Source organism: Sinohyriopsis cumingii, chromosome 3 (genome assembly GCF_028554795.1).
Source record: "Sinohyriopsis cumingii isolate HCF-2022 chromosome 3, ASM2855479v2, whole genome shotgun sequence".
NCBI lineage: Eukaryota > Metazoa > Mollusca > Bivalvia > Unionida > Unionidae > Sinohyriopsis > Sinohyriopsis cumingii.
The window spans coordinates 38,771,648-38,780,506 of NC_142963.1; the positions used below are offsets into that span (position 1 = coordinate 38,771,648).

Here is an 8,859-nt window from a genome sequence, read left to right on the forward strand (position 1 = left end):
TGTTATCGTCCTTACACTAAATTTTCTTTACAAAGTAAGAATGATACTTACTATCGTATAATTACCATTATTACCAATTTACTATAGTATAATTACTATTATATCCAATTTACTATAGTATAATTACTATTATATCCAATTTACTATAGATTAATTACTATCATGTCCAACGTTGATGTTGTAACGAACGTAACAGAATCATCGAGATTCGAGAAAATATGTCAGTAATAGAATAACTGTGGACCATGAACAATTAGGAGCAATGCATATGATTAAATTCTGTTTTACCATGATTGACAGTGTGATTTATTAAACTCATTCTGGATGAACACTACCGATAGCACCTGTTCATTCCTGGTGGATACCAAGTGGCGCATGCGAGTTGCAATTGACAAGGCGTCTAATAGCATTTCCGCATATAAGTACACTAAGTGTAGGTGAGTAACTATTATATTACAATGTCTAATAAAATTGCAATGTGAATACACAAAATTATAAATAGCAGAAATCGAAGTTTTTGGCACTTTGGGAAAATTGGACAGCCATTTCTGTTTGATTCATGAAATGTAATATAATTCCATGTTAGTGAATATGTGACTATATTTAATACTTATTGCAAAATGAAAGAAATGTTTGTATTGAAATAAGCCATTTAGCTCTTTAGCACAAATACAATGTTTAATTTGTAAAGCTGATGCAGACAGTTATAATTTATACATACATACATACATACATACATACATACATAGAGAGGCAGACAGATACAAGCAGACAGAGAGATAATATTATCATACAGATTAGATAACTTTGAAACGTTACTCCCGACTGAGACTAGAACTTGGGGTCTGTGGGTTATGGCACCCATTGCCTGGCCTGCACACGTCAACTGAAATATCCGCCTGACAAAGGGCACATACCCCAAAAGATAATAGAAGTCTTTACTGGTAAAACAATACTCTCATAAAAGAGTATATTGTAAACAAGCTTTGTATAGTTTCTTTAATCTAGTGAGTAATTTTAAGCATTTTTTTAATTATCACAGATCATTATAATAATGCATGGCATTCTGCCAACTTCACCAAATATAAACTCATTTTTGCACATTGTTTTACAAAGAGTAATTTCTTAATGAACTGTAAATGTGTCCTTTCAATAGTGTTAGCCTTTGCAAATCAACAAACGTTTGCTTCCTTATTTAGCATGTGAATTGTACATTGGTCAAATCAGATTAAAAAGTTGTTTTTTATAAAGTTCATTGAATTGGTAAAAAGGGTGTACCAACATACAGTCTGCTTTCTGACCAAACAATGTTTTGAGCTTATGATATAATCCCAGCCATTGTAAAACATTACCTAAATGGCTATTTATTAGCACAGTCTCTATCTGTTTTCTATCAAATACTAATTTACAATTTCCAGGAATTCTTCCACTTTTCCTAAATATTATTAATTTCGTCCTTAAGGTATTTGCCGATAATTTCCATCATTCATAATAGTTTTTGCAAATCATAAATCATTCCCAAAGTAGAATACGAATTACAAGACCCTCAGCACACGTTATTAAAAGCAAATTTATTATACCTATTTCTGTTCCATTAATATCATTAGATTATAATCCATCTTCTATGTCATTCTTATATTTTGCAAATGAAAATTGATAAAGACATTTACCTTGACGTACACCTAACAAGAATGAAAAGTCTTCTTTAAATATATTCTGAGACTTTACTTGTAACTTTATATTTGCATACATTTTTTGGATCATATTTAACATTTTTCACGATTACCTTGTTTGATGAATTTACACCATACATTATATATGCAATGAAATCAAAAGTCTTTGTAAAGTCAAAGAATCCACATTGTAATACCTTACCACTATTCAGTTTCAAAATCACATCAGTATCTCTTTAAAATTGAAACAATATGTCAAGTAACTGATTTTTTATTAATTTGAAGGGGTAACATTTTCCGAAAATATTTTAAAAATACAATAGTAGGTAAATATGCAACGATACCGATACATTTACAGTACATTGTGGGCCCTATATTAGTCCAACCATTTTATTTACAGCTGTAAACGTATCTAGAAGACTTGAATGCGTCCAGTATCTATCGGAAAATAATGTCCATCCTTTGCAACTTTCTTCAAGATGGTCTTGATTCGCAAAATGTTTTTAACAACGAAACTTTTAAAAATGAAACCAAAATCTCAGTATTCATGCGTGCTGTTTAAAAGAAGAAAAATAAACGTGCTCAAAACTTGGAAAAATGAATTTCTATCAAAATCCCGTTTCCTCCAACTAACACAAGGTATACATATAGATATATGAAAACCATGTAGGTACAAATGAAAGTATCTAGGGGAACATCTGCTTAATAAGGACGACATGTAATCGCCTTCTTTTAATGCAACTATCACAAGAAACCAATAAATAAACGACATACGCATATATAATACAAATCATTTAGTCCACTGGGTGTCCTCTATAGGCCTTTTTCCTTGCTATTGATCATAAGAGGAATAGAAGTTTTCCTCTATATACCAGTGAAGATGATCTATCACGGCATTTCCAAGAAGGCGGGAACTATACTTTGGTACTTACTTTAAATGGAGATACTGTAGTGTGTGAACCAATTCTCCTTAACAACGATCCTTCCGACAGCAATATTCGTAAGTTTCGGTCAATATCATTCGAAATTCAAAAGTCAAATAGAGATAATAAATGAACACATGTTTGCACAAATAATGTTGATTTAGGAGCAATTGTCATTATATCGTGGATAACATCCATATTCATATCATGGATTTCTTTCTATTTCTTTAAATCAGTTTTGTTTTACGTCCTTGTTCCATTGTTTATTCAACCTCAATGAAATCATGATATGAGACATAACGGAGATATACCGGACACAGATGTTCTGTTGACTTTTCATCTGTCATCTATATGAAAGTGAAAAAGTTATTCAAAACAGTTCGTATCTTATGATAACTTTAATGTCCATGTGTCCAAAAATGCTGGTAATGAAATATTTAGACAACTATAATATCGTTTCTATGTGTCTAATGTCCTCATGAAATAATTGTGTATGCATCTGCTCCCCGTTTTCATTCTAACATTACAGCTATTTACGTGGCCATTGGGGTGTTTGTTGGACTTGCAGTAGGATGGAAACTAGGACAACGGCTTGTGGCATAAGTTTATCAGCGGTCACAATACATTATTAATCAATAGTGGAAAAAACTAAATTGAAATAAAAATGGAAACTGATATGCATGGGCTCAGAAGATTCTTACTTTGATACACGCTCCTGCCCAGTCTTTGGGCCCATTGATTCCACGAATCCAACGATCTACACTTGTGAAATCAGAATATACCCTTAGATCTTATACAGCTATAACCATTTATGTATTATTGGGCTTTGTGTATGGAACCTGAATTGTTTAACTACCATACGAATATTAGATTCCTCAGAGTGTATTTGTTTTGAAACAGTGTCGCTGCTTATATTTTAATGACTGCAATCTTGGAACCTGATTTTCACGGACTCCGACCCAATTATTTCATCGTATAACCGGCTGACAATTTTAAAATGAAAACATTCAAATGAAAAAATTTGAGTATATATATATATATATATATATATATATATAATGCGGGACCGCAGTGAAATTTAGTGCGACTGCATAACTTTTTCGAGCAAAGTAAATATAAACATAAATAAGTTCTATGTCCAATGCCCCTTAAAAGTCATATACTAATTTATTGAATGTTTTGCTTTTAGTTGAGCGCAAGAAGAGTAAGATATATTGAATGCAGAGTGAACAAAACTATTAGCAAGTGATACATCGCTGCGTCACCAGTGCATGCATGCGAGCTCTGTCCTTCCGTGCATGTTGTTTGCAGTGCGACTCATATCCAAAGGGAAATTTTAAGTGCATCGAAATCTCCTTTTGTTTTGTTTTGCTTCAAATTTCCTTTTCATTTCTTCCCCAATAACATATTTGTCTTCAACTGTTTCTGTAACGTTTGTCGTTGCTTTAGAAGACGACAGAAAGTGTATTTTCTATATAATGTTTTATTATAGTTGTATACATTTGTTAGATCACAGAAACAACAATCTTATCGCAGACATGGGGATTTGGAATAAGCCAAAAATGGCCTCCAGAATGTCCTAACTGGGGATTAAATGGAGCAACATGTATGACATGGATTGAGTCTCATGTCGGTGGCGTAGAAGATTACGATTAATGGGTAGCATTGGAGAGGCCAGGTGTTACCACATTGATGCAACATACAACCTTAGCATCAGCTTCAACTAAATGGGCAGTTAGAACGGCTCGGTCTAAGCAATAGACTTGTCAAGCCTAGCTTAAGGGGTTATGATAAAGACATTAAGTTTCAGTGGATCCATACTATCACGTGATACCTTCCCCTTTTGATATTGAACCTACATATATTATCCGCACCATCTCATCGATGTGGGCTTTTTAATACTTTTATCGATCGTTGGTAATAAGCCGTTTTGATGCATGCTATTTTATCATGTAAACTTTTTGTTGCGCTATATATCCATCAGTGATGATGCGCCGTAACATCATCATCCAACCACGCAACCCAAAATGTCCACTTCAATGTTTTAAGTGTCAAAAGTACGGTCACTAGGAAGACCACAAATCTAAAAGCCCTGTGTGAGGCCGATGTGGTGTAGGCAACCAGAGTGTAAAGCCACCCCACATTATTTAAACTTCAGAAAAGAGCACAGCACTAACTCAAAGGACTGAGAAACCTGAAAACGGGAAGGAAAGCAAAGGGGTGAAATCCATCTCATATATTCCCTATCCAGAGACCAGAAAGATGGTAGAATCTAAAAGCTCACTACATGGAACAACCTTCTTAACTATAGTAAAGACCAGTCTGAAGATAAAAAAGAATGAACATACTCAAACAAGTCTACCGCTGCAACAATATCTTAAAATATTCCACATCATAAGCCTCAGAAAACACTCTACAAGACAACATTTGATAATTACTCAACACCAAAATACCAGACAAGAAAAAATAAACTCAATCCTAAATGTCAGCAATAGGGGTTTGATTACCCTAGGTTCGGCGAATTTGATGACATCGATGCAGAAGATTTCGCTCCGTGTCCTCAAAGCGCCTACAAAGCGCCTACAGACCTATGAACAAAAATTTAACCCCGTACTTCCTCCTGATAAATAAGCATATATAAGTTCTCCTTCTTGAAAGATCTAACCTAATTATACACCATCTCCATCTTTAGTTCAATATGAAGAACACCGTCGTACAAATGGAATTGACGAGGTCTTAAAACCAACTACAATAATATACTTCTGCCTTTAAGTGAACACATTCCAGTGGTGCTGTGTCTGCAGTAAATCTTTTTAAAAGATACAGATATCATCATATTTAAAACTTACTTTGTTTTCACCAGTTACTCTCAAAAATTTGACAGGGCCTCAGCGGGAAGCTTCCATTATTGTGAACTATGGGGTCACCGACCTACCTGCATCCGGGAACGGGTCCATATACTTGCACAAATATATCAATTTGTACATCATTTCTGCTTTTGGAATTTGATAAATTATTCATGACACCCCAGAGCAGCAAACACTTTCCAGTTTCTCTAAAAATATTAACTCTTTATTGATCAAACAATTTCGCAGAGGAAATTAAAGAAAGCTAACAGGACAAATTTTGAAACTATTTTCAAAACTAGACTTAACAGAGATACCTTTTATAAACCTCAGTGATCCTCCTCAACATTGTACACCCATCTTACTTATGATTGTAAAATAATCAATCCGTAAGTTCACATTAAACTTTAAAGAACCAAACAACAATGGTTCGCTGATAACTGTAATGAATTCGACAACGCCGAGAAGTACTGAGCAAATTTAACAATCACCGACGACGAAAATTTAATTAGGTATCACATATTCCGGGCTAATGCACGCTGCACAATCAAAGAATGTAAGAGAAGATCTCGGAAAAACTGTTTCTAAAGAAAGTATTGGACACAATCCGAAAAAAATTGTAAGAAAGAATAACTCTTCCGACAACTAAAACATAACAATTTAAACCTCAACTCCAAACAATAGGCAGCAAATGTACTCGTCGACAGTTTCTCTAAATATTTGTCATCGTCTTATTATTCAGCAGAATGTCGAAAATTGTCAATTTAGAAAGAGAACATATATTTAAAATTTCACATCAAATCATTCTGAAAGTTATAATCAACCGTTTTTTCACGTTTGGAACTTGCGGATGCTCTAAACATAGCCCATGATACATCCACCTGGTCTGCCGAGATGCGTTACCAAGTTTTTTAAATACCTACCAGAACTCTCTCTACATGTTGTTTTGGAAATTTTTAATAATTTTTGGAAGAATGGTTTATGTACCAAAACTATAGAAAGAGGCTACGGTAATACATGTTCCAAAAACGGCACGAATAGTACAGATCCTAAGAATTACAGTCCCATTGCTTTGACGACCTGTGTTGGTAAAACTCTGGAACGAATAATCAATGCAAGGCTCGTGGAGTATTTCGAGAGCAAAATGTAATTTCTCCATTCCAAAGTGGCTTTGTGATATAGACGTAGTATAAACAATCATATGGTTAGACTAGAAACATTCATTCACAATACTTTTATCAAGAAGGAACAGTTGATAGCTGGTTTCTTCGACTTCATAAACGCCTATGATAAAACACGGAATCATGAACTATCTGCATGATCCAGGTCTAGAAGGCTGCCTACACAACTTTGTGTCTAAATTTCTTTCTGATGAAGAATTAAAAGTATGAGTATGCTCGGCCCTCTCTGATGTGCATTAACAAAAGATTAGTGTGCTTCAAGGCAATATCTTATCCGTTACACTTTTTATCATCAAAATTAATAACATCTCAAAGTGTTTGACTCTTTGTGTGCATCGCAGTCTATATGTTGATGATTTCCTAATATGTAATCGATTCAAAGATATGCATAAAATTGAAAGACAATTGCAACAAAATATAAGCAAGAGTTAAAATTTGGCCAATGACAATAGTTTCATATTCTCAAAAACGAAAACACCATGAATGTCAGCAAAGAAGAGAACAAAACGATTCTAAGCTCGCGCTGGACGGAACACCTACTATGATTTTGGAGGAAACAAAGGTTTTAGGTATTATCGTCGACAGAAAACTCAACATCTTTGCACACATGAAGCGACGGAAAGCTAAATGCTTGAAAGACCTCGACCTACGCAAAGTAGTAGCGCACACTGACTGGGGTGCTTATAGAATGAGCGTTCTCAATCTATATAGAACCCTTATCAGTTCCAAACTGGACTAAGGAGATGTTGTTTATGGTTCAGCAAGAAAATCATGTTTAAAGATGTTTTACCCGATTCACCAACAAGCAATACCACTAGGTGTGGGAACATTTAGGACATCACCATTTGAAAGTGTTTTTGCTGATGCGAATGAGCCACCTCCATCGCACCACAGAGAAATATTATCTATAACATAATATACCGTATAATTAAAGAAGGCGGACTTGGCCTATCCGAAGTTCTCGCGTAACTCTAACGAACCCCAAAACGGTGGATCTGCAAAGAAATCATAAGAGGCAATGAGAAAATTTAACAATCTTCCGAAACTTTAAGTAGATCAGCACCATACAAAATGTCAAAAAGCATCATGGAAAAAAAAATTGTTTCTACTTTAAACTCTCATTCCCCTGTAAAGAAAGTATAGGACTCCATCCGCAAAATAAATAGCAGGGAAAAAATATTTCCAACATTTAAAATTAAACAATAAAAATTCCAAGCGCCACATAGCAAATGTATTTGCTGATAGCTTTTCTAAAAATTGATAATTATTTAGCAGAAGACTAAAAGGTCGAAAAGAAAAGATATATTTTAAATTCACATCCAAAAATTCAGAAAGTTATAATCAACCATTATCACGTTTCGATCATATCAACAGTTGAACAAGGCCCATGATAATTTCGATGGGCGAATATACCTTACCAGTTCCTGATACATCGAAGAGAACTATCGTTTGAAAAATTTCAATGATTCATGAACCACTGGCAATATACCCAGAATTTTGGAAAGAAACTACAAGTGGCTCCTATTCCCAAACCAGGTTCCGATAGCATAGTCCTTACCTACTACCGTCCCATTGCTTTGACTAGCCGTGTGTGTAAAACGATGGAAAGAATGATCAATGCAAGACTTATTTAGTACATGGAGACTAATAATTTAATATCACCTTCAAACGTAGCTTCCAACAGGGCCGTTGCACCAGTTACATATGGTTAGGATTGAAACATTTATTCACTGTACTTTTATCAAGAAAGAATATTGAGTAGCTGTTGTAGGCTTATGACACAACATGGAAATGCAGAATAATGAAACACCTGCACGATCTGGGTCTCAAAGGCCGCCTGCCAGCTTTTATATCGAACTTTTTCTCAAATAGATAACTCAAGGTTCGAGTAGGCTCCACCCTCTCTGACATGTACGAGCATGAGATGGGTGCACCTCAGGGCAGAATTGTCTCTGTATCGCTTTTCAACATCCAAATTAATAGCATCACCAATTGTTTGCGTTCTCGTGTTGATTTCTCCGTACATGTTAATGACTTAACAATGTGTTATCGATCGAAGCACATGCATACAATTGAAGGACAACTGCAACAAAATATCAACAAAATTCAAAAATTGGGCCAATGCCAACGGTTTCAATTTCTCAAAATCTAAAACACTATGCATGCATTTCTGTCAGCACGAAGAGATCACGATTATCCTAAAATCACGTTGGACGGAACAAAGTTGCTGATGAAA

The 8,859-nt window shown here is 34.8% G+C and overlaps 1 long non-coding RNA gene across 1 annotated transcript; it reads left to right on the top strand.

Annotated features, from left to right (window-relative positions):
- Window positions 1-299: 299 nt before the first annotated feature.
- Window positions 300-3,197, top strand: LOC149802724 (uncharacterized). Its single transcript, XR_016419932.1, has 3 exons — window positions 300-437; window positions 2,549-2,673; window positions 3,126-3,197. It is a non-coding gene; the product is annotated as an uncharacterized LOC149802724 (long non-coding RNA).
- Window positions 3,198-8,859: the final 5,662 nt, after the last annotated feature.